The sequence below is a fragment of the Palaemon carinicauda genome, chromosome 30 (genome assembly GCF_036898095.1).
Source record: "Palaemon carinicauda isolate YSFRI2023 chromosome 30, ASM3689809v2, whole genome shotgun sequence".
NCBI lineage: Eukaryota > Metazoa > Arthropoda > Malacostraca > Decapoda > Palaemonidae > Palaemon > Palaemon carinicauda.
Window position 1 is genome coordinate 28,893,526 of NC_090754.1, and position 26,637 is coordinate 28,920,162.

Genomic DNA, 26,637 nt, shown 5'->3' on the forward strand with positions numbered 1-26,637 from the left:
CTTTAGTTTAATTCTCTGGGAATATCCACTGTAGTCAAATATACCCTTAGGTAGCTACTGAAGGAACCTTCCATCAGGACGACATGGCTATCTCACCCAAAAATAGATTTTTCGCTTTGCTCAAAATCCGTTTATTATTATTATTATTAGCCAAGCTAAAACCTTAGTTGGAAAAGCAAGGTTATTAACAGGGTGTTTGTGCCTTGAGTGAGAGTGCTCCTTTTCCTTAGCGGCTGACCTTCGCTGATATGGTGTAGGGAAACTTTCCCGGAGCAACAAGTTCCAACTTAACAATAAAATAAAAATAAATACATTTCTCCACATATATAGACATATTTACATATGTTATATATATATATATATATATATATATATATATATATATAATGGATTTTGACATTTCTGAGTGAGAGAGCCATGTCGTCTTGATGGAAGTTCCTCATTGGCCGCTTCTACTTGGGATATTTCTGCAAGAGACATAATAGAGAAATTTTACCTCAGAGGTATCAATGGAATTCTAACCTCCGGAGAAAATATCCCGAGAGATATCGTGTATATAACAGGAACTTGTTAATAACAAGCCATGAATATCATTCCCAGAATAGAGTTAACCTTGTCTTGAAGGATAAGGGATAGAATTGGATACGTGGGCGAAAGAGCTGTTATAACTCCCGATCTCAATGTGCTAGTGCTACAAATAACACGTTTCCTGTTAAACCATTCCAGGAGCACCCATCGCATGACACGAGGTCCCACACTGAGAACTGGGAAGGGATGAAAAGTAATGGGCAGGCCATCAGGATGAGAGGGCTGTTTCACCCAAAAAAAATATTTTTCCTATATCAAAATCCGTCTTTTTGGGCTTGAGCCATGTCGTCCTGATGGAAGTGTACCAGAGAATTATCATTCTCAGTTGTGGCCAGATTTTTAACCCTTTAAACCCCATAGACATAATCATACTTCCCATAGCATTGGTAACTATGGTACCAAGCTATGGAGGAAGCGATGTGTTTGTAAAAAGTAGGAGCAAAGGAAATCAACATCACAGTCCCACTCACTGTGAAGATCTTTGTCTCCAGTAAATGAAAAGACCAGTCTATAAAGTGTTAAAAATTGAGGTACACTACTTTTACTTTGTAAGGCAGCTCCAGTGAAAGGAAACGCAATAGGAACAGCAGTCTTTTATTGTTTCCAAAGATGCATAAATGTAACAGTAATCAATTGTAACATTATATACAGTAGATATATACAGAAAACCGGAATTTTCCGACCCCAAAATTATGTAACGGAGTAGTAAAATAGTAACACTCATGACATAAAAGGAAAAATGTCCCCTTTGATCCTTTACAATATTAAATAGTTCATTGAAAAGAGAGATATGAGTCCCCTTGCACAATGTAGACTGAAGTTCCAATATACAGTCTATAAGAGTCCATATACAACTCTTAGGAAGCTGGTTTAATAACACTATCAGCGGCCACTACAAATTGTTTAATCTCTTCCAACTGACGTAAAGTAATGTTTGAAGAACACTCTTGAATATTTCCATACCGTGTAAGTCTGCAAAGGACATAGATGGAAAAATATTAAGGAAGAGGCAACTTTTCTATGGTCATTCACTCATGGTGTGCTATCAGGGTCAGCCCTTCTAAGGAAATAGGTGATTTTGGACCTTAGCTGTTTCAGAGAAAGATTAGATCCTGTCATCTCCCCCTTTAAAATCTTGACCGTCTTTAAATACCCGGTTTTTTTAACAGGTAGGCCTTCAGGCACTCCATGGGGCATAGAGAAGGATCCGCCTAAAGTGGGACAATGTTCCAGGGCCCCAGCGTTTCGTGAGAAGTTCGTTTTTTGGCAAGAATGCAGGATCTGGGTAAAGATTTACCTCTCCCAATTCCGAGAATTCAATGTGGCTATCATCCCTTGAAAGGGCCACAATCTCGCTGACTCTAGCACCAGAAGCCATAGCAAGCAAAAAGATAGACTTTTGAGTAAGATCCCTTAGAGAAGTAGAGGCGTTATCTATCGAGGAGACAAAGTGCAGGACTTTATCCAACTACCAAGAAATAGCCTTGGGAGGAGCATTAGGTTTCAGTTTAGCACAAGCCTTCGGGATCTTATCGAGCAGCTTGCTGTTGGGTTCAATAACATAAGCATAAGCAATGGGTCTAGTTAGTGCCGACTTACATGAGACAGTAGTTGTAGAGGCCAGACCTTGGTCATGCAATGAGATAAAGGAAGAAATACAGAAGTCCATAGAAATGGAAGAGGGCTGATGACTTTTCACGAATGCAACTCATTTCTTCCAGGAAGACAAATATTGTCGTCTCGTGGTGTTGGACTTGTACTCTTCTATGAAGCCAATTCTCTCCTTTGCAACTTTGAACTTTTTTTGAGCCACAAGGGTTTTTGTTATCCAGGAGGAAGCGAAGACAGTCTTCTGTTGAACATTCTGGGACAGCAGTTGAGATGGTAGAAGGACATGGAGAGGTTTGAGTTCCAGAAAAAGAGGATACCAATTGCTCTTGGGCCACTTGGGAGCCGATAGAGCTGCTGTTCTTACATGAGTAAATAGCAAGGGGCTGGTGTTATGGCCATACATCTTAAAATTAATCAGACCTGAATAGGTACTCAGAGATACAGTAAGCTGCTTATTAGTTAGCAATACTAACGTTATACTCAGAACCAGTATAGTAATTTATCTCGATACGCGTAATTTAAGAAAAGAATCATTGTACGCTGGCGTAAGGCTTTTGTTTTGTTTCTACGCTGTGGCGTCACGAACATAGCGTATGGTATTGGCAACGATTTAAATTAGTGTAGTCTATCCCTATTTTTTACAGAAAACGTAAAGTATGGGAGCGAATGTTTTAGGGGTAACTAGAATATTGGGAGAGAGAACAAATACTAAAGGAACGAAGGAGAGTGAACAAATTTCTTCACAGGGCCCATTGACCCTCAAGGTGGATCTTAATCAAAATGAAAATAATGACGTTAGCTTTCTCGATAAAAATTATATAAAAATCGATCCTTAAATATTCTGTAAGTTCCTTATACAATTTTTCTATAGCGAACACGTCTGTGAACACGCAGACAGGCAAATTTACAAGCTTTATTAGTACACACACACACACACACACACACACACATATATATATATATATATATATATATATATATATATATATATATATATATATATATATATATATATATATATATATGACCACATATGATTTCATAATTAAAGCGCATCTTTTAAGTCTTTCCTCTTAATAATTATTTATTGATTATTGTAATGTAAAATTTCTTTGGTCGCTTTTAACATTCTCCTTTGGGGCCTGTCGCTCTCCGAGTGCTTTTGAAAAGTAAGATAGCAATGACAGACACTAGGAGTCTAGGACTAAGGTTGCGGCACTTCGGTAATACTGTCTCAGTGTAAACAAACATTAACCATCTCTGTACTTGATCTCCGTAAGTTTTGTTTACTCATTAATAAACTCTTTTCTTTACTTTTAACGTTATTGGGGTAATCTCATAAGGTAATTGTGGTAATGTCAATATTAAATGGAAACGTACGTTTAATTGGGTGGTTGTGACACACGACGGAATAGGGGTTATCGCTCATTTCGATGCTTATCGCCCAATTGGATATTTTGATTACGGGCAATTATAAGGTGTTTCTGATAGATTTTTTTTAGGGAGTTTTTGTCATCTTCTTTATCATAGAAATTATCACTGTTCCAAGGTTAAAGGTGGTATTTATTGGTATTGCAGTCTAGAGTTCTTAAGATTACCCCGAAAACCAGCAATTGTAAATAAGGTCTACTATGATGGTATCTTATGACAACTTGATATCTCTCTAAGTACAAGATCTATTATCATTCCAGACTACGTAGATATGTCTGTGTTGTGATCAGTTTAACCCTTTTCTAGAAATTCCTGGCCTGTTGTTTAGTTAAACCACCTAACGCAGTACTAGAATAGGTCCATATAATGTAGAGGAGGAACTGTTGTTTAACTTTACCCATGCACCGTTCAGGGTTATTTCCATGTACTACAGTATGGATAAGAAAACAGTGTCCTTAGTTAATCGGTGTGTTGCCAATAGATAAGGAAACTGTTCTAGGTATGGTTGGGGAATTTTATATGATTTTACTTGTGCACTTTTCATTAGTACCAATATGTTTGATATGTAATAATAGGTCAGTGTAAGGGATTGGAGTGCTTCACCAGCAAGGACATGGCATCCTAGGGTAGGTTAGAGTGGCAAATGTGAGTGTTCTATGTTTACTATAGTCATTTTTTTTTAGTTAGGCAGATTTGCACCGCCTCGCAGGGGTGCCATTTTAGCTCGGAAAAGTTTCCTGATCGCTGATTGGTTGGACAATATAATTCTAACCAATCTGATAGCAGGAAACTTTTCAGAGCTAAAAGGGCGCCACTGCGAGTCAGTGCAAATGCGCCTCATTAAAAAAAAATAAGTATAGTCATGGGTAGTGCCATATCCTCTGTATCATGGTTTTTCCACTGTCTTGGGTTGGAGTTCTCTTGCTTGAGGGTATTTGGGCACACTATTCTATCTTATTTCTCTTGCTCTTGTTAAATTTTTTAAAGTTATATAGGAGATGATTATTTTAATGTTACTTTTCTTAAAATATTTTATTTTTCCTTTTCCTCACTGAGCTATTTTCCCTGTTGGAGCCCCTGGGCTTATAACATCCTGCTTTTCCAACTAGGGTTATAACCTAGGAAGTAATAATGATAATAATAATAATAGTGATGGCGAACAGATAAAGATTCAACGGTAATAATAGGGTCCAACGTTTACTAATGATGGTGCATGGGTAAAGGTTCACTAAAAACTACTTGCTAAGATGACAGAGTTACCATATTATAAGATTTATGGCACCCAGGTCAGGTTAGGTTGGGGATGTTGGGGAAAACAAAGATCCTTAGTTGAGATAGGGCCCACACCCCTAAGGAATGTTAGGACTCTCCCTCAAAGCAATGATGAGAAAGGAAGAGTCCTTGTAGAATGGACCAGAATATTGTGTTCTTGCTTGATGAGCAACTGTTCTGCAGTTTTACTCCCATCCCAACATTGAGCAATCAGGCTATGGGGAACCAGGAATTTTGGATTTGGAAAAATAGAAAAAACAATTTATTTCTGCATGAATACTAACCATCGTCCTTTAATAGGAATGGGATGTCAGCTCAAGCTGGATTGGCCTGGCCATCGTAATGTTAACAAGGTACTGTAGTTATAACTACTAAAGGGTGCTGTGGGTAAGACCTGTCCACATTGTCAGTCAGCGAGACTAGCACGTTTGACTTTAGTTGCAATGAGCATGAATGTGCTGTTCCTGCCCCTTCAAAATTGTCATGTTAATCATTTTTCTTTTTAGTAAGATTACTGTTTAAATGGATAGTAAAGAGATGCGGCTGTGTCCAGACAAAACCGGCAAGAAATGTGGCAGGGTTATGACAAAACATATTGTTGATGACCTCGTTTACTTTGTACTTTTTGCAGAGGTCATAACTTGCTTTGTAGTCATCCCCCATTCCCCCTCTTCAGTGGGAAGAGTTTGCCAAGAAGAGGAAGAAAAAGGCAAAGTAGTACCCTTCTTAGTCAGTCCTAGCAATGCTGAATTTAATACCAAAGAGACTGTGGTGGAACTTAACCTGCTGTGTCTCCTAAGGAAGTTGTGGTCTTCCTTGAGCATTGCTGGTGCTCCATTAACAGAGAATCTTTTGGAGGTTTTGGACACTGCCTGGACTTCTGGGGCTGGCCCTGTGGTGATGATCCCAACTCCTGCAGCTGTGGAGATGCTAGAGTGCCGGGCATCTGTGGAAGTGGTTTCAGCTGCTGATTACGAAGACCATGGAGTTTCTTCTTATATGGGAAAATTGTCGTTGGTCTCTCAGGTCTCAACCTTTAAGAAGGCTGGTAAGGGAAATAGATACCAGTTCTCCTCTTCTTCCTCTTTCTCCTTTTCATCTGATTCTTGTGACTACCTTTTTCTTCCAAAAAGTCCATGAAGACCAATTTCTCTCCTCATACTCCAGGGAGATACAGTGAACTACCGAGTACCAACCCTAGGAGGGAAAGTAATTTGGTGCATGGTACAGGTGTCTACACTCCTGCTGCCAATGCTAGGGTTTGTATAGGACACACTGTTGGTCAGGATAAAGGGTGCTACCATTTTCCTCACCTTTCTGCTTTGCCCTCCTTCTCCTCCCAGACCTGATCCTTTGACCTCGTCATTTGCTACGAAGCCCTCAGATGCTGCCTGATTTCAAAAGATGAAGAAAACTGTCTGTACCAAGTCTTCCCTGACTTCTGACCTCCTTCTTGACGGGTGGCGCAGCAACTATTGTCAACCGTTAAGAAGGTGAAGTACTGTAGTACAAGGAGTTGGCACTTTGCTTCTGCTGTAGGTATGCGTTGTCGTCTTCCTTCATCTAACAGCGAGACACCCAGGACAACTCGGCGCAAATGACACAAGAGGCCATCTGAACGAGACCTACAGCAGGCTGAGAGACTTGAGAGCCAGCAAGATCCATGCGCATGAAAACCTCCATGAGCTATCCTCATGGGAATTCTCCTCGTACACTGTTGTCTTCACGCACGCGTTCCCCAGGGGATAATTCTTCACACAGGTATGATTGCCTTCATGTCGAACTACATCTAGGGACATCAGGATTTCACTCAATGAGTCTCCACGCACAGTCCCCATGCATAAAGTCTCCACACAGTCCTTGTACATATACTCTCCACTTGTTAAATCTCCATGAGCAGAGTTTCCACGCTCTGAATTTCTACATACTGGAATTTCACGCACGAGGTCTCCACATGTTAAGGCTTAGCCTTCACATGCCACCCCACCTATAGATGTGATTCCACGCGCTTACTCACCTTCTGTGAGGTCATCACAATTATGCTTGCCCAGTTTTAGATTCTTGTATGCATTTTTCATGAATTCACATTCCACATGCTTGATTTCTTAGTGCTGTAGTGATTTGCAGACTGCAGCTGGACGTAGCATGCAGACTACTGTACCTAGTGACAGAATGCTAACCACACTAACTCCGCACTACACTGAAAAATACAGTGGATGAAAGGAATATTTCTGTGGCTGAACAGTGCCCCTCCACAAATAGGTACTCTTCATAGGGTACAATTGAAGGACATAAATGGCCAGCACTTTACATCATAGACTGGAGGAACATAACCCTTTATCCAACTACACTGGCAAATCTTCGACATGAAAGGAATTGGTATGTGGCTGCACAATGCCTAAAACACGCTGGACCGTTACTTGAACTAAACTTACCCCTTCACAACTTCACCTGTCCTTTGTCAATTGTCACATTTGTAGCAGTGATGCTAGATACATATAGATTCACACAAATTTTTATCTTCCTTTCTAATGTTTGACGCTACGATCACAGTGGGCATGTTATAGTGTTCTATACCTTTATCACACCAGACACATCGGTAGAAACAGGTTCTATACAGTACTGTACAGCTAAAGTTTAAGTTTTACCATCACAGTGCCCTACAGGGAGTATGGCACGTTGCCAGTCTGAAAACAAGAAAAACAACTTTTTCCCGACATTAAATACAAACCCTTTCTCTCTTTATTATGGAATATACTTTCGGCGAAGCTGGAAGACTAGCCATAAGACTATAAGTGAGGCGTAGCTTCCCAACTGTGAGTTTGCGGGGCTGGTACTGGCTACTGAGCTCACACACACCTATGTTCTATTGTTACTTTTACTTTTGGCTCGGTGGAGATTGGATGTTCGTCTCTCTCTACAGCCCAATCTTTTTGGACTGGCCCTTGACTTATTTGTTCTTTTAGTTTTGTTTATTTTTCAAAGCTGTGACTGTTAGTGGTTCATATACGCTGTAGTGCAGTGTTTTCCTCCAGGGCAGAGACACCTTTCTTACGATCTCTTCCCCTTTGGCTCTGGACAACCCTTAGGCTGGAGGACTCCCCTGCTTCCCCTAGTAAGGTGGCTCTGTTCTCCTCCACAGAGGAGTCTTTTTCAATATTAATCTTACCCGATGATCATGTAGCTGTCAACTCCGTTGCCCGACAGAAATCTACGGTCGGGATACGCCAGCGATCGCTATCCAGGTGGGGGTGTACTCAACAGCGCCATCTGTGGTCAGGTACTCAAGTACTTCTTGTCAACAAGAACTCAATTTTTCCTCTGTCGTGCCGCCGGCAAGACCTACTTGGATACGCTGTTGATTTTGGAGTCTTTTGTTCACGATTTGGTGATGTATTTGCTCTAAAGTTTAGCCTTCGCTGTTCAGGAAGCTTTATCCTTAGCTTAGCAAGCTTTTGGAATTAATTTGATTTATTGGTTAACGAACTTTGCTTAATTTTGGAATTCCCCCTTGACTACTTCTAAATTCAAGATGTCTGACCATTCCCAAGTTCCTAAATATAGGCAGTGTAGTGTTAGGACTTGTACTAGGCGTCTTCCGAAGGCCTCTATAGATCCTCACACCGTATGTTCCAATTGTAGGGGTAAATCCTGTCAATTGGAAGATCGATGTGGGGAATGTGCTGGGCTTTCGGAATTCGATTTTAACGAATTCCTTAGATATGCACGTAGGTTAGAGAAGGAGAGAGATAGGAGGAGTTCTTCTCGCTCTGTGGATTTTTCCTCTCCCCATGCCCCTCAACCTTTTCCTTCCCCTGTGGTGGTGACTCCCGAACCTGCTACGAGTGCTCAGCCTGCAATGGCTGATATGTTGCGTGCCATTCAGGCTCTCGGTGAGAAGGTGGAGTCGTTGGTTAGTGACCGCAATCAGCTCTTGGCAGATGTCAGAGAGCTGAAAGCGAAGAGTGCAGTGGGAAGTGTTAGTGCTAGTGATGTGCATAGTGTCAGTGTCAGTGTTGCGCATGAGGGTACATCTGTGCGTGCCAGTCGTCCTCCCAGTCCGGGACCTCTTGCAAGCTCCCAAGCCCAGGGGAGAAGCAATGTCGAAGGACCAAAGGGTTCGGCAGGCCTTGATCGGCGCACGGATGTATCCTCAGTGGTTGCGGACGTATCTGTTAAGGATCGTCCCATCCACATACAGACGAATGAGCCCTTACATTCCTCGTCTGTGGAAGAAGTTTCCAGGAGGAAACGGTGGACCAAGGTCTCACGACCGCTCAAACGTAAGGTCCCTTCCGAGCTAGTCCAACGGCCCAGGTGTAGCCACTGGGTCAGTTCGGACTCGCCACAGTCATCTGATGACTGCACACCTCCCAAGAGAGGTAGAGTGGTCCCTCAACAGGCTACTGCTCCGTCTGTTGTTGCTCCAACCACAGTAGACCCTAAGTGGTCCATGCTGCAGACTATGCAGTCTCACCTTGCGGCATTCATGCAGGAGTATCATGCCGAGAAGGTTAACACCTCTCCTGTTATCCTACAACCCGCAGAGGTTGTGCGCTCAGCAGATACTGCGGCTGCCTGCTCCCACACCCCACCTGTGAGAGCTCCTCCACCGATGCGCAGTCCTCCCTGCCAGACGCATGTTCTTGCTGCACCATCTGCTAACATGCGTGAGCTGCCGCATCAGGAGTTGCCGGGTTCCAGCACTATGCGGCATTCTCCTCAGCCCATGCAGCATGCTCTGCAGACCTTACAGCATGCTCCGCATACCATGCAGCATGAGCCGCATACCTTACAGCATGCTCTGCATACCATACCGCATGCTCCTCAGCCCACCGCAGCCCCTCCCACACACCAGCCCTCTGCTTTTGTTGTTGCCAGCTCGCAGACTGTCCAGCAGAGGCATGATGTTGGATCCGCAGGTACGCATGCACCCGTTCTGCAGGATTCAGCCGTTCAGCTTGCTGCTCTGCCTTTGCCACTCACAACTCAACTTTCGGATGATGATGTATCGGATGATGAAGCTGCTCATCTGGATGAACCTCACTCTGATGTTGAAGGACACAAGTCTTCGCCACCCTCCTTAGACTTTCGCAAAGTCCTTGCCTTGTTCAGGGACTTGTATCCTGAGCATTTTGTGTCTGCTACCCCTCGTTCTCCTCCCTCCGAGTTTGCTCTGGGCATGCAGTCTGCTGCGCCTGCCTTCACCAAGCTTGTTCTCGCCAGATCATCTAGGAGAGCTTTGAGGGTTATGGGGGACTGGTTGCTTTCCAAGAAGCAACTGGGAAGGACCTCTTTTGTGTTTCCTCCTCCCAAGCTTGCTTCTAAGTCGAGCGTCTGGTATGCCACGGGAGAGGAACCTGGCTTGGGGGTTCCTGCCTCTGCCCAGGCCGACTTCTCAAGTCTGGTTGACTCTCCCCGCAGGTTGGCTATGAGACGTTCGAAGATCTGCTGGTCCTTTTCCGATCTAGATCATCTGTTGAAGGGAGTCTTTCGTGCCTTCGAGATATTCAACTTCCTCGATTGGTGTTTGGGAGCCTTAAGCAGGAAGACTTCCCCTTCAGATAAGGACTCGGCCATGCTGATCATGTCTAGCATGGACAAGGCAATTCGGGATGGGTCTGGTGAACTTGCGGCTTCATATGTATCAGGAGTCCTCAAGAAGAGAGAACATCTTTGCTCCTTCTTATCTGCTGGTATCACTCCTTGCCAGAAGTCAGAGTTGTTGTTTGCTCCTCTCTCCAAGTGTCTGTTTCCGGAGGAGTTGATTAAGGGGATGGCTGCCTCACTTATCCAGAAGGATACTCATGATCTGATGGCTGCTTCTGCACGTAAGGCTAAAACCTTACCTTCCGTGCCTAGACCCTTCCGCCCTGCAGCAGTTGATACACCTGCTTCTAGGTTCATCCCGCCCTTTCGTGGCAGAACCTCCAGCAGAGGAGGTACCCGTGCAGACAGTCACCGTGGCAAGTCCAAGAAGGGTTCCAAGTCCGCAAAAGGCAAGTTTTGACTGCCTTCCTCTCCAGACAGCAGTAGGAGCCAGACTCAAGACCTTCTGGCAAGCTTGGGAGAGCAGAGGTGCAGACGCTCAGTCTGTGAAGTGGCTAAGGGAGGGATACAGAATTCCGTTCTGCCGCAATCCCCCTCTAGCTACATCTCCCATCAACCTCTCTCCCAACTACAAGGAGAAGGACAAGAGGCTAGCGTTGCAACAAGAGGTGTCGCTCTTGCTACAAAAGGAAGCAGTGGTCATAGTCCGGGATCATCAATCCCCGGGCTTTTACAACCGTCTCTTCCTGGTAGCCAAGAAGACAGGAGGTTGGAGACCGGTGCTGGACGTCAGTGCTCTCAATGCTTTTGTCACCAAGCAGACGTTCACGATGGAGACGACGAAGTCGGTCCTAGCAGCGGTCAGGCAGGAGGACTGGATGGTCTCGTTAGACCTGAAAGACGCATACTTTCACGTCCCCATCCATCCAGACTCCTAACCTTTCCTAAGATTCGTCTTTGGAAAGGTTGTGTACCAGTTCCAAGCCCTGTGCTTTGGCCTAAGCACGGCACCTCTTGTGTTTACCAGACTGATGAGGAATATTGCGAAATTCCTTCACTTGGCAGACATCAGAGCCTCCCTCTATTTAGACGACTGGCTTTTAAGAGCTCCCACAAGTCGTCGCTGTCTGGAGAATCTCAGATGGACTATGGATCTGACCAAGGAACTGGGCCTCCTGGTCAATTTAGAGAAGTCCCAGCTCGTCCCATCCCAGACCATTGTCTACCTGGGTATGGAGATTCAGAGTCGAGCTTTTCGGGCTTTTCCGTCGGCCCCAAGGATCAACCAAGCCCTAGAATGCATCCAGAGCATGCTGAGAAGGAACCGATGCTCAGTCAGGCAGTGGATGAGTCTAACAGGGACACTTTCATCGCTGGCCCTGTTCATCGAGTTAGGGAGACTCCACCTCCGCCCCCTTCAGTATCATCTAGCTGCTCACTGGATAAAGGACATGACGCTAGAGACGGTCTCAGTTCCTGTTTCCGAAGAGATGAGGTCTACTCTAACGTGGTGGAAGAACAGCATTCTTCTCAAGGAAGGTCTACCTTGGCTGTTCAGACCCCCGACCACCGTCTCTTCTCGGACGCATCAGACACGGGCTGGGGTGCGACATTGGACGGACAGGAATGCTCGGGAACATGGAATCAGGAGCAAAGGACACTTCACATCAATTGCAAGGAGTTGTTGGCGGTTCATCTGGCCTTGATAAACTTCAAGTCCCTCCAGCTAAACAAGGTGGTGGAGGTGAACTCCGACAACACCACAGCCTTGGCTTACATCTCCAAGCAGGGAGGGACTCATTCGAGGAAGTTGTTCGAGATCGCAAGGGACCTCCTCATTTGGTCAAAAGATCGAAAGCTCACGCTGGTAACGAGGTTCATTCAGGGCGATATGAATGTCATGGCAGATCGCCTCAGCCGGAAGGGTCAGGTCATCCCCACAGAGTGGACCCTTCACAAGAATGTTTGCAGCAGACTTTGGGCCCTGTGGGGTCAGCCAACCATAGATCTGTTCGCTACCTCGATGACCAAGAGGCTCCCGTTGTATTGTTCTCCGATTCCAGACCCAGCAGCAGTTCACGTGGATGCCTTTCTGCTGGATTGGTCCCATCTCGACCTGTATGCATTCCCGCCGTTCAAGATTGTCAACAGGGTACTTCAGAAGTTCGCCTCTCACAAAGGGACACGGCTGACGTTGGTTGCTCCCCTCTGGCCCGCGAGAGAATGGTTCACAGAGGTACTGCAATGGCTGGTCGACGTTCCCAGGACTCTTCCTCTAAGAGTGGACCTTCTGCGTCAACCTCACGTAAAGAAGGTACACCCAAACCTCCACGCTCTTCGTCTGACTGCCTTCAGACTATCGAAAGACTCTCAAGAGCTAGAGGCTTTTCGAAGGAGGCAGCCAGAGCGATTGCCAGAGCAAGGAGGACATCCACTCTCAGAGTCTATCAGTCTAATGGGAAGTCTTCCGAAGCTGGTGCAAGGCCAATGCAGTTTCCTCAACCAGTACCACTGTAACCCAGATTGCTGACTTCCTGTTACATCTAAGGAACGTAAGATCCCTATCAGCTCCTACGATCAAGGGTTACAGAAGTATGTTGGCAGCGGTTTTCCGCCACAGAGGCTTGGATCTTTCCACCAACAAAGATCTACAGGACCTCCTTAGGTCTTTTGAGACCTCAAAGGAACGTCGGTTGTCCACTCCAGGCTGGAATCTAGACGTGGTCCTAAGGTTCCTTATGTCATCAAGATTTGAACCGCTCCAATCAGCCTCTTTTAAGGACCTCACATTAAAAACTCTTTTCCTCGTGTGCCTAGCAACAGCTAAAAGAGTAAGTGAGATCCACGCCTTCAGCAGGAACATAGGTTTCACATCTGAAACGGCTACATGTTCCTTGCAGCTCGGTTTTTTGGCTAAAAACGAGCTTCCTTCACGTCCTTGGCCTAAGTCGTTCGAGATCCCAAGCCTGTCCAACTTGGTGGGGAACGAACTGGAGAGAGTACTTTGCCCAGTTAGAGCTCTTAGGTACTATCTAAGAAGGTCAAAACCTTTACGAGGACAATCAGAAGCCTTATGGTGTGCTATCAAGAAGCCTTCTCTACCAATGTCTAAGAACGCAGTTTCTTACTACATCAGGCTTCTGATTAGAGAAGCACATTCTCATCTGAAGGAAGAAGACCTTGCTTTGCTGAAGGTAAGGACACATGAAGTGAGAGCTGTGGCTACTTCAGTGGCCTTCAAACAGAACCGTTCTCTGCAGAGTGTTATGGATGCAACCTATTGGAGAAGCAAGTCAGTGTTCGCATCATTCTATCTCAAAGATGTCCAGTCTCTTTACGAGAACTGCTACACCCTGGGACCATTCGTAGCAGCGAGTGCAGTAGTAGGTGAGGGCTCAGCCACTACATTCCCATAATCCCATAACCTTTTTAACCTTTCTCTTGAATACTTTTTATTGTTGTTTTTGGGTTGTACGGTCGGCTAAGAAGCCTTCCGCATCCTGGTTGATTTGGCGGGTGGTCAATTCTTTCTTGAGAAGCACCTAGGTTAGAGGTTGTGATGAGGTCCTTTAGTATGGGTTGCAGCCCTTTATACTTCAGCACCTAAGAGTCGTTCAGCATCCTAAGAGGACCGCTACGCTTAGTAAGGAAGGAAGACGTACTTAATAAAGGCAGAGTAATGGTTCAAGTCGACTTCCTTACCAGGTACTTATTTATTTTATGTTTGTTATTTTGAATAACTAATAAAATGAAATACGGGATACTTAGCTTCTTTGTTAACATGTATGCTGGTCTCCACCCACCACCCTGGGTGTGAATCAGCTACATGATCATCGGGTAAGATTAATATTGAAAAATGTTATTTTCATTAGTAAAATAAATTTTTGAATATACTTACCCGATGATCATGAATTAAAGAACCCGCCCTTCCTCCCCATAGAGAACCAGTGGACCGAGGAGAAAATTGAGTTCTTGTTGACAAGAAGTACTTGAGTACCTGACCACAGATGGCGCTGTTGAGTACACCCCCACCTGGATAGCGATCGCTGGCGTATCCCGACCGTAGATTTCTGTCGGGCAACGGAGTTGACAGCTACATGATCATCGGGTAAGTATATTCAAAAATTTATTTTACTAATGAAAATAACATTTTTCCATGCCATGTGAATGAACCTTCACCGTGTCAAGTAGATTTGCTCATTCCGTGCAAGTTCGTCCGCGAGAAGGCTGCCTGACAACCCAGAGCTCGACTTTCGGATTAGGAGTCTCCAATCGGTAACAGATGATACTGATCGACTGTTACTATACCTAGTAAGGACGATGAGGTTATATCTCTTAAGGATGAGAAAAACTCGACCCCAGATCATCATGCTATTCATCAGCACGGGGAAGACCAAATGGAGAATCACAAAGAACTCGATCTCCTCTTGGATCAGACGAGTAATAGAAAGGGCACGGACCTCAGACACCTTGACGATAGGTAGACGTCCCCGTAATACTTCCCTGGCATTCCAAAGAATTTTTCTGCTGAGTAGGTACTGCAAGCAGGCAGATGGAAACATCAATGTTCACCTCCAGCTACCTGTAAGACATAATCCACAGGAGCCTAGACACATTCTCAATAGATCTTGTGGTGGTTGCTCATAACGTGATTTAAACACCTCAGCTCCCTTGTGGGACAAGTATCAGAGGTTTGAGGGTGGAAGTTACCCGCGAAGTAAGTCTAGGATGAATATGGCAGTGACAGGCCACTTCCTACTTCATCTTCCCCTCTCTTGGGGTGCTGCATTTGGGGAAACCTGTACAGCTGACCTCGTTCTTCTGTGAGTAAGTTTCACGCTCTTTAGACAACCTCATATACATACATATATATATATATATATATATATATATATATATATATATATATATATATATATATATATATATATATATATATATATATATATATATATAATGTCCCCATCCTCTTGTCAGGGGAAGGCGGGAAGAAATATACATTAGTAGAGGGCACGGCCTGAATAGCTATGATCTATGTTTCAAGAGATTAATTCCTTATTCTCCAGCAATGATTGCCCTGGCAGATAATGTGGTGCAGGATCCCTCAAGGTACAGTATCACTATACAGAGGCCGTTCCGGGACAGTTGCCAGCCCGTTGTTTTGGACTCCCACCCACCTAAAGGTGAGTGTCCTCAGTAAAGGTCGGAGATTTGTATTTTGCATAGGAACAAATTTGTGAGTAATTTGTATTTTTCCTAGCAATACAAGCCTGGAGCCCTTTACACCTACTGACCCGCCAGCACCAAGCCCCTGAAAGTCCTGCTGCAATTACAAAATTGATGGTTACTCGCTAGTGCTGGTTTGAGCGGGAGGGTTAACCTACCCCACTCCCCCCTCCCCCCTCCGCTAATTAACGGTGGGTAGTTACACCCTGACAAAAAGTTTATCGGTTGGTTTCACCTTTCGCCGAAATAATACTCCTCTGTAAAGAGCTCCAGGTTTGTATTGCTAGGAAAAATACAATTTTAAATATTTAACTTAGCCGGTGAATATATAATAGCTGACGTCTCCGGCGGCTCGACAGAAAAACACAAAAACTCGCGAGCGATCGCTATGAAGGTTGCATATGTGCCCACCAGCGCCAACTATCGGCCAGATACCGCATATACATGTAAACAGCTCCAGTTCTTCTCTGTCTGTCTGATCGACAAGTTGTTCCATTACTCGCTGTTAACCTGGAGTTTTTCAACAGTCTTGGTGAAGTACTTCTTTTTGGTTTGAGCTTTCGCAGTGCAGGTGTTTTATCTTCAACTTAAACTCTTGAACTCTTTTTTGGATAGATTTAATTGTTGATGACTTTGGATTGTTTTTTGGACTTTCTTTGACTTTTCAAAATGGCTGACCCTTCTCCAATTCCTAGATTTCGTAAATGTAATGCTAGGAATTGTAATAAGCGTCTTCCAAAGGCCTCTCTCGACCCACATACTGTGAGTTCTAATTGTCGGGGTAAAACCTGTCAATTAGGAGATCGGTGTGATGAGTGCGTGGGCCTTTCGGAATTCGATTGGCTTGAGTTTGACAAGTATTCTCGTAAGCTAGAGAGAGATAGGGTGAGGAGAAGTTCCTCTAGATCGTTAGAATTTTCCTCCTCCCATGCCCCTGAACCTAATCCTTCCCCAGTAGTAGTTGTGCCTGAACCCTCTACTAGCACTCAGGAACCATCAATGAGGGATATGTTACGTGCCATTCAAGCTTTGGGCGAGAGAGTTGAGTCGTTAGCTACGGACCGTAATCAACTCATGGCGGACGTAAAAGAGTTAAAGTGTCAGAGTGCCACATTAGAAAATCGTGGGGAGAAAGTGATTAGTGCGCAAAGTGTTATCAGTGTTGCGACAAAGGGTTCGTCTGTTCGTGCCTGTCGTTCGCCTAGTCCGAGACCTCTTGCAAGCTCCCAAGCCCCAGGGAGAAGTAATGTCGTAGGACTTATGGGTTCGAGAGGCTTTAACCAACGAACAGACGTTCCCTCTATGGTTTCAGGCGTGTCTCGTCAAGACCGCCCCTACCATAAGACGAGCGAGACGGTTTTCTCCTCGTCATCCGAAGGCTTATCGCGTAAGAAACCGTGGAGCAAGGTTTCGAGACCCTTAAAGCAAAAGTCAGTCCCTTCAGGACAGGTCCAGCGTCCTGGTTGTAGCCATTGGGACAGCTCTGACCCTGTGCAGTCATCGGAAGACTGCTCGCCGCCTAAACAGAAGCGTAACACAGGCTCCGAGAGTCTTAGTGTAGGCAATGTTTTGCAGTCACAGACGTTACCCTCGTCTCTTACCGCACCCATTCCCGTTGATCCTAAATGGGTTGTGCTGCAAGACATGCAGAATAAGCTTGCCTCTCTTATGGAGGACTATTCTGCTGAGAAGGTTCACGATGATCCTCGCCGCTTAGCTGATCGAGATCCTGGCCGTCAGCCGCCCAAACGAGCCTTTGCTCGTCCTGTTGACGTTGACGTTACAAAGTCACGTCAGTCACGTTTTGTAGAGCCTCACTCGATGCAGTCCCGTGTTGACTTTCAGCCGCTTGTGGACGTTCAGCCGCTGCCGCATGCTCTTGTTGACGTTCAGGACGTTCACCAACCAGTGAAGTTGACTTGTTTTGACGTTGAGCGTCAAGCACCGCAGTCAAGAGTTGTTTTGACTGCTCAGTCTAGGCAGTCAAGGCAGTCTCGAGTTGACGTCGAGCGTCCTCCCGCTCCTGTTGTTGTTGCTAGTCAGTCTGTTAAGCAGTTACATGACGTAGCGTCCTGGACTGCTACTGATGCTCCGGTGCGTGTGGACTCTGCTTGTCAAGCATTGCCACCAAGGCAGGTCTCTCCCTTGCTTGAGACTCAGCAGTTATCGGACGAAGCTCCTTCAGATGAGGACGTTGCTGATCCTCATCCTGATGATAATCCTTCAGATGTAGATGAACCTAAGGCTGTTCCTCCTTCGATGGATTTTAAGAAGATCATGATGATTTTCAAGGATCTTTTTCCAGATCACTTTGTTGCTGTTGCTCCTCGTTCGCCTCCGTCTGAGTTTGCTCTAGGCTTAGCTGCTACCAAGCCAGCCTTTACTAAGCTAGTGCTTTCTCGCTCTTCTAAGAGGGCTTTACGTCTTCTAGGCGACTGGTTGGATACCAGGAGGAGTTTGGGGAAGACGGCCTTTGCCTTCCCTCCTTCTAAGCTTGCTTCTAGATCGAGCGTCTGGTATGACACGGGAGAAGTTCTCGGCTTGGGAGTCCCTGCCTCTGCCCAGGGTGACTTCTCAAGCCTCGTAGACTCTCCCCGTCGCCTGGCCATGAGACGCTCGAAGATTTGTTGGTCCTCCTCGGACCTTGACCATCTACTTAAAGGCGTATACAGGGCCTTTGAAGTGTTTAACTTTCTTGACTGGTCATTAGGAGCTTTAAGTAGGAAGATCTCGTCTGCCGACCAAGATGTTTCCTTACTTATCATGTCCTGTATGGATAAAGCCATCCGCGATGGCTCCAATGAGCTCGCCTCCACCTTTACGTCGGGAGTCTTAAAGAAGAGAGAAACCCTTTGCTCTTTCCTTTCGGCAGGAGTTACTCCCTGTCAGAGATCGGAACTGCTCTATGCTCCCTTATCAGCGGCCTTGTTTCCACAACAGCTGGTTAAGGATATAGCTGCTTCGCTTGTGCAGAAGGACACCCATGACCTGATGGCGTCCTCTGCTCGCAAAGGGGCTCCTTCTTCATTCTTTGCTGTGAGACCCAGGATCGAGACTCCTGCGTCTAGATTTATCCCGCCCTTTCGTGGCAGAGCTCCCAGCAGGGGAAGCTCTCGTGCCGAGGGAAAGAGAGGTAAGAAGAGAGGAGCCAAGTCCTCCCGTGGCAGAATCTGACTGTCCACAGCCTCAGACAGCGGTAGGTGCCAGATTGAAGAGCTTCTGGCAGGCCTGGGAGAAGAGGGGTGCAGACCAAGAGTCTGTTCTGTTGCTCAGAGAGGGGTACAAAATACCGTTTGTACGCAAACCTCCTCTAGTAACAACTCCCATAGACACCTCTCCCAGGTACCGAGAGGAGTCAAAGAGACAAGCCCTAAATCAAGAAGTGTCTCTGTTGCTAGAGAAGGGAGCGGTGGTGAAAGTCTCGGACCTTCAATCACCGGGGTTTTACAACCGTCTCTTCCTAGTCCCAAAGCATACAGGAGGTTGGAGGCCGGTGCTAGACGTCAGTGCGCTCAACGTTTTTGTTACAAAAACAAAATTCACGATGGAGACCACGAAGTCCGTCTTAGCAGCGGTCAGAGAGGGAGACTGGATGGTCTCTCTCGACCTACGAGATGCGTACTTCCACATTCCTATACACCCGGATTCCCAACCGTTTCTGAGGTTTGTTTACAGGAATGTGGTGTACCAGTTTCGAGCCCTGTGCTTTGGTCTCAGTCCTGCTCCTCTCGTGTTTACGAGGCTCATGAGGAATGTGGCAAAATTCCTCCATCTATCGGGAATCCGAGCCTCCCTGTACTTGGACGACTGGCTTCTCAGAGCATCGTCCAGTCATCGCTGTCTGCAGGATCTACATTGGACGTTGGGTCTGGCCAAGGAGTTGGGACTTTTGGTCAACCTAGAAAAGTCCCAACTGATCCCATCCCAGACTATTCTATATTTGGGGATGGAGATTCGCAGTCCAGTTTTTCGGGCTTTTCCGTCTGCCACCCGAATAGAACAAGCCCTGCTCAAAGTCCAACTAATGCTGAAAAGAGAACGTTGTTCAGTCAGGAGTTGGATGAGTCTCGTAGGGACTCTCTCATCCCTGGAGCAGTTTGTCTCGCTAGGGAGACTACACCTTCGGCCTCTCCAGTTCCATCTAGCCTCTCACTGGAACAAGGACAAGACGTTAGAGACGGTATCAATCCCAGTCTCCGAACCAGTAAAGGCATGCCTGAAATGGTGGGACAGCAATATCAGTCTGAGAGAGGGACTATCCCTAGCAGTCAAGAACCCAAACCACGTGTTGTTCTCAGACGCGTCGGATTTGGGTTGGGGTGCGACCCTGGACGGTCGGGAATGCTCGGGTCTGTGGACCTCAAGTCAGAAGAGCATGCACATCAACGGCAAGGAGCTATTAGCAGTCCACTTGGCCTTTATGAAATTCGAAAGCATTCTTCGAAACAAAGTGGTAGAGGTCAACTCAGATAACACCACAGCTTTGGCGTACATCTCCAAGCAAGGAGGCACACACTCCCACACGCTGTACGAGATCGCAAGGAACTTTCTCATATGGTCAAGAAATCGAGGCATCTCCCTGTTGACGAGATTCATCCAGGGGGACTTGAACGTCTTGGCAGACTGTCTCAGTCGGAGGGGTCAGGTGATACCCACGGAATGGACCCTCCACAAGGACGTGTGCAAGAGTCTTTGGGCGACTTGGGGTCAACCCACCATAGACCTCTTTGCCACCTCGTTGACCAAAAGGTTACCGATCTATTGCTCACCAGTCCCAGATCCAGAGGCGATCCACATAGACGCGTTTCTTCTGGATTGGTCTCATCTGGACTTATATGCATTCCCACCATTCAAGATAGTCAACAAGGTACTGCAGAAGTTCGCCTCTCACGAAGGGACAAGGTTGACGTTGGTTGCTCCCCTCTGGCCCGCGAGAGAGTGGTTCACCGAGGTACTTCAATGGCTGGTAGACATTCCAAGAAGTCTTCCTCTAAGGGTAGATCTCTTACGTCAGCCCCACGTAAAGAATGTTCATCAAAGCCTCCCCGCGCTTCGTCTGACTGGCTTCAGACTATCGAAAGACTCTCAAGATCTCGAGGCTTTTCGAAGGAGGCAGCCAGTGCGATTGCGAGAGCTAGGAGAGCTTCTACCATCAGAGTATACCAGTCGAAGTGGGAAGTCTTTCGAGACTGGTGCAAGTCAGGATCTGTGTCCTCTTCCAGTACCTCTGTAGCCCAAATCGCAGATTTTCTTGTACATCTGAGAAATGTTCGCTCCCTCTCAGCTCCCACTATTAAGGGCTACAGGAGCATGTTGGCTTCGGTCTTTCGACATAGAGGCTTAGATCTTTCCAACAATAAAGATCTCCAAGATCTCCTTAAGTCTTTCGAGACCTCTAAGGAACGTCGTATGGCAACTCCTGGATGGAACTTAGACGTGGTCCTAAGGTTCCTCATGTCAGACAGGTTTGAGCCATTACATTCAGCCTCCCTGAAGGATCTCACCCTCAAGACGCTTTTCCTAGTGTGCTTGGCTTCGGCTAAAAGGGTCAGTGAAATTCATGCCTTCAGTAAGAACATCGGCTTTTCTACAGAAAAAGCCACATGTTCACTTCAACTTGGCTTCCTGGCCAAAAATGAACTGCCTTCTCGTCCTTGGCCTAAGTCTTTTGATATACCTTGCCTGTCAGAGATCGTAGGCAACGAACTTGAAAGAGTGCTGTGTCCAGTTAGAGCTCTTAAGTTCTACTTAGCTCGTACTAAGTCCTTACGAGGTGGATCTGAGGCCTTATGGTGCTCAGTTAAGAAACCATCATTGCCTATGTCAAAGAATGCTTTGTCATATTTTATCAGATTTTTAATACGAGAGGCTCATGCTCACTTGAATGAAAGAGACCGATGCTTGCTTAAGGTTAAGACGCACGAAGTAAGAGCTATAGCAACTTCCGTGGCCTTTAAGCAAAATAGATCTCTGCAAAGTATTATGGACGCGACCTTTTGGAGAAGCAAGTCGGTATTCGCGTCATTTTACTTAAAAGATGTCCAGACTCTTTACGAGGACTGCTACACACTGGGTCCATTCGTTGCAGCGAGTGCAGTAGTGGGTGAGGGTTCTGCCACTACATTCCCTTAATTCCAATATCCTTTTAATCTGTCTCTTGAAATGTTTTTAATCTTGTTTTTGGGTTGTACGGAAGGCTAAGAAGCCTTTCGCATCCTGGTTGATTTGGCGCGTGGTCAAATGTCATTTCTTGAGAGCGCCCAGATTAGGGGTTTGATGAGGTCCTGTTGTATGGGTTGCAGCCCTTGATACTTCAGCTCCTGGGAGTCTTTCAGCATCCTAAGAGGATTGCTGGGCTTCGTGAGGAAGACAGACTAACAAGGCAGAGTAATCGTCTAAGTCAACTTCATTACCAGGTACCTATATATATTTGGGTTTTGTTATGATATAACTGTCAAAAACTCTAAGCATATACGCTGTAAACTTTATTAATTCTGGTCTCTACCCACCACCATGGGTGTGAATCAGCTATTATATATTCACCGGCTAAGTTAAATATTTAAAAATGATATTTTGATTATAAAATAAATTTTTGAATATACTTACCCGGTGAATATATAAATTAAAGGCCCCCCCTTCCTCCCCGATAGAGACCCAGCGGGATGAGAAGAACTGGAGCTGTTTACATGTATATGCGGTATCTGGCCGATAGTTGGCGCTGGTGGGCACACCCGCAACCTTCATAGCGATCGCTCGCGAGTTTTTGTGTTTTTCTGTCGAGCCGCCGGAGACGTCAGCTATTATATATTCACCGGGTAAGTATATTCAAAAATTTATTTTATAATCAAAATATCATATTACTTCCAAATTTGTTATTTTTGGCAATAACCCTGAGGTTTTTTTTATCTTGGCGAGAGCACATGCACCACAGGAGTTCGTTTCAGCCTTTTATAGAATTTTACCAAACTTCTGTAGATATGTAAAACTTCTCAGGACCGAGAGATACCCATGCAAAAGTTAAGTCTTGCATGAATGGATTTGTTGTCTCAGAACGCTTTGGTACACTGTTGCCAGCGAATGCTAGCGAGCGTTTGCAAACGTTGGCAAGCACTCGCGAACACTTGCGAGAATCAGTGAACGCCATCTGATACTAGCAAACGCTGACGAGCGTCCACAAAGTGCTGGGAATCGACCACGAATGCCAGCGAGAATCCGGGAACGAGAATATAGAAAGCGCCAGCAATCTCCTTTCCAGCTAGACCCAGTAGCGTTCGCTATTCTAACTATGGTGAGGAGGGTTCACAAACTCACTACGGGTACTAAGGCGAGGATTTTGCAAAACCTCGCCTCGGGCAAACCTGGCGAGGGAAGGGTCTCGCTCGAGGCGAGAGTCAAGCACGCAGCGAGGGTCTCACATGAAACGAGAAATCCCTCGCCTCGCCTCTTAGTACTCCTAACCCCCCCCCCAAAAAAAAGGGGGATGTGAGTAGCCTTTTGTCATTCCCACGAAGGGAACAAAAAAGGCTGTGCTGGACTTGAAGATCAGCTGTTTTTCCCTCGTTAGAGTTAGAAACTATGAGGCTCTGGTCCAAATAATACTGAGATCAGAAACCTCACTTTAGTGAATCGGTTTCCTGAAAGGGAAAATTCGAAACATATTCCAGTTTTGCCGATCAGAGACGAAGAAATGCAAACCAAACATTTTCATCTTTCATAGGAAGGAGGTCTCAGTTACGAACGTTTATCAACGTTCTCCAACCAAGTTCGGGACACTGCTAATAATTCGGGCTATGCCCATATATTTGTCCACCTCCCTGGTCTGTGTTACAGGTCTGTAGATGGACTTATGCATACATTACCTGTCCAACAATAGATTGAAGATACATCTCAATCTTACCTTTCGGAAGTAGTTGGGTGGGATCGTGATCGTTACTGACCGGTCTCTTGCCCGTAAGCGATCACCAAGAGATTCGTTGTAATAACAACTTCCTCTAAGGAGTACTGGCTACCCTGGTTTACTGATTTTAACGTACTTATTCGGCCAACTCCCATTGTGTTGGTGGCAGTTGGAGTTAACCCCCCCCCCCTTCATAGCTGGTGTGTAAAAACTGTTGCACTTCTTGACATCAACTTAGAGATGTTACTTGCTATGCAATCTCTAGAGCCCTCTCGAAGAACCGAGGAGAATAAACTTTGCGCTGGAAGGTGTAGGTCACTTATTCCACTCAATGGAACTTACTAACCTTTGGGGGTGGGGGAGCAATAGAGCATTCCCGAGGTATTGTTGACAACCTTCTAGATATTTGTTGACCAGGTAGTCCAGAGCCCTTCCCATTTTCCGATGATGGGGAGTAATTTTTCCTCACAGTTGCTGGTACAGTACTACCTGTCTCCCCCAGTCTTTATAGCCTGTTATGAACGAATGCCTCCTCCTGGAGGAGCGCATAACACTGCTCACCAGGCTGTTGTGGGAAACAGTTCGTAGGAAAATACCCTGATCCATCTTATTTGGGCATTAACACACACTCCTGCGTGCCAGCACTCTCCTCCTTGAGTTATTTATATAAATTGGCCTGCCATCACCTGTCCCACAGAAGTCCTGCCTGCAATAAAAAGTGATGTCTCACTGCTGTGATAGTATATATAGAGGCCACCCCCAGCCTATCCGCTGCAGGGTTGCCACCTCGCAATTAAAGTCTAATGGCTACCTTCCGGCTACACTGTAGGATAATACACATAAATGACTGCAGGTTTGTATTAGTTAGGAAAAAATACAAATTATCTCCGAATTTGTCATATATATGTTGCAAATTTTCTTTTCAACATTTGTGCTGTGTGTGTGACAACGTAGTACAGCAGGTTCTCAAGGCACTTGCGCAAGGACGGAGAACCTACCCTTCCGACCTTTCCCCCTTGACCATCGGTCATCCTGTTGGCGGATACCCTTCTGTGTGACTTGGCTGCCATTGCAGGGGAATCATCATCGTTTGGACCGTCCTCCGTTCAGCTGTTGTGTTCCCCTCTGCGTGTAATCTACTGTGGGAAGGGAGTACAGGCTTTTTAGAGCTTAACTTCAGTCTTACACTTTCTCAAAGTCATCACTGTTCACCTTTCATGGGCATCCGACAATATACTCCGCGGGTTGAGCACCTTTCCCGTTCTCAGTTTAGGTTGCGCTTCCGATTGGTTTCTTCATTATTCAAGTGAAATTATAAATTTTTGTAACAACTTTTCAGCTCTTATACCGCCGGGAACCCTTCCCGCCAGAGCGTCCTGTGATTCTTCTGATTAGTGAAAAGTTTTAGCTGATAAATAATTGTAATTCTTGTTTTATTACAGTTTTTATGTTGTCGCTCTCCTTCTCCCGTCGATGTCAGCCAGAAGGGAGTGCACAGTTCATATTTTGTGTCTGTTCTCTCGATGGTCACCTTTCCTGTCTGAGGACTAGGAGCTATTTCCGAGGGAGTTTTTTATTACATATTTTATTTTTCCTCAGCGATGCCGTTCTTCTTCGTTCGACAAAGAGAGTAGACGAAGTAGAGCAGTGCCGTTCATGACTTGGGAATCTGCTGTCACTGTGCCGTCACTTTCCTGTCCTTCTACGCCCATGGCAGCTCCTGATCAGCACTCTATCTTTGAGGAACTAGCTCCGGCTACTTTTCTTAGGCAGCGCTCATTGCAGATCTTCATAGAACGCTGCCCGGAGGTCTGCCTCCAGGGGTTAGACTACTTTCCCTTCTGAGGGAGAACTTCCCTTCAGTTATCTTCATCACCATCTGCTGTTGTTGTTTCTTCGCCTAGACTACGCTCCTCCCTTGCTGAGTCACCTCTTCCATCGGGGGCAGAGCTAAGTCCAAGGCAAGTCTCTTCTGAGAAGTGATCACCTCTCTCGTTCACGAGAGGGGCCACTCATAGAGACTCGTCTTTAGAGAATTGCTGCTGTTGAAGGTAAGCTTGCTGATCCACCGGCCACCAGAAGGCATCATCGCTTCGCCCATGAAGTGCGCCTTCACCTCCAGTGAAGAGATGCCTCTTTGGCTATTCAGCTTCGTCAACGTAGCCTCCCTCCGCAGAGGAGCCTCCTCGTCCGTCGTCTTCTGGCCCTCGACCTTCACCTGCTCGTGGACCTTCTTCCGACGACACTGCTACTAGTCCTCAAACTTCGGGTTTGAACTCGCCTGTGGATCGGGCCTGATCCCCTTCGGTAGATGTTTGTCCTTCCAAGGGACACATCCCTGTTCCAGTCATCCTTCACCCCGATCTTCTGCATCTCGCTGTCCTCCTGCCATGCCTTTTCCGTTCCTGACACCAGGCACCTGCGCTACGCTTTCCTGTCCATCAGGGTGCACGCGCGCCAATGAACCAGCAACCAGATCGTGCTCCAGCACGCCAGCACTCACCAGCACATCAGCACTTGCTTCAGCGTGCCCTCGCCAGCGCCCCAGGCACCTGCGCAACGCCTTCCTGTTCATCAGCGTGCAACCAACATCCAGATCAGGGTCCAGCGCACTTCAAAGCACCAGCGCTTGCCAGCTCATCAGCACTCACCAGCACATCAACACACTCCTGTGTCTCAGCGCTCTCCAGCGCACCAGCGTTTGCCATTTTGCCAGCATACCAGCGTTCACCCGCGCACCAGCGTGCCAGCGCTCACCAGCACACCAGCGCTCACCAGTGCTCACCAGCTCACCAGCGCGACAGCGCTCACCAGCTGACTAGCTCACCAGCGCGCCAGCATGACAACGTTCACCAGCTTACTAGCGCTCTCCTGCATGCCAGCGCTCCCGGGCACACCAGTGTTTGCCAGCATGCTAGCGCTCTCCTGCGCGACAGCGCTCACCAGCTCGCCAGCGCGACAGCGCTCACCAGCTCACCAACACGACAACATTCACCAGCTCACTAGCACTCTCCTGCGCACCACCGCTCTCAGGCACGCCAGCGCTCTCGGGTACACCAGTG

The 26,637-nt window shown here is 46.3% G+C and overlaps 1 protein-coding gene across 4 annotated transcripts in view; it reads left to right on the forward strand.

Moving 5' to 3' along the window:
- Positions 1-3,342: 3,342 nt before the first annotated feature.
- Positions 3,343-26,637, forward strand: part of Tango2 (transport and golgi organization 2) — an 83,313-nt gene continuing 60,018 nt past the window's right edge. For 2 of the 4 annotated variants that reach the window (XM_068353550.1, XM_068353547.1), the window contains exon 1: positions 3,343-3,474. The gene's annotated coding sequence lies outside the window, so the exon portion shown is untranslated. Of the gene's footprint in view, positions 3,475-3,653; positions 3,678-4,109; positions 4,130-26,637 lie in introns of those variants that run through there. The other 2 variants (XM_068353548.1, XM_068353549.1) reach the window with 2 other exon arrangements.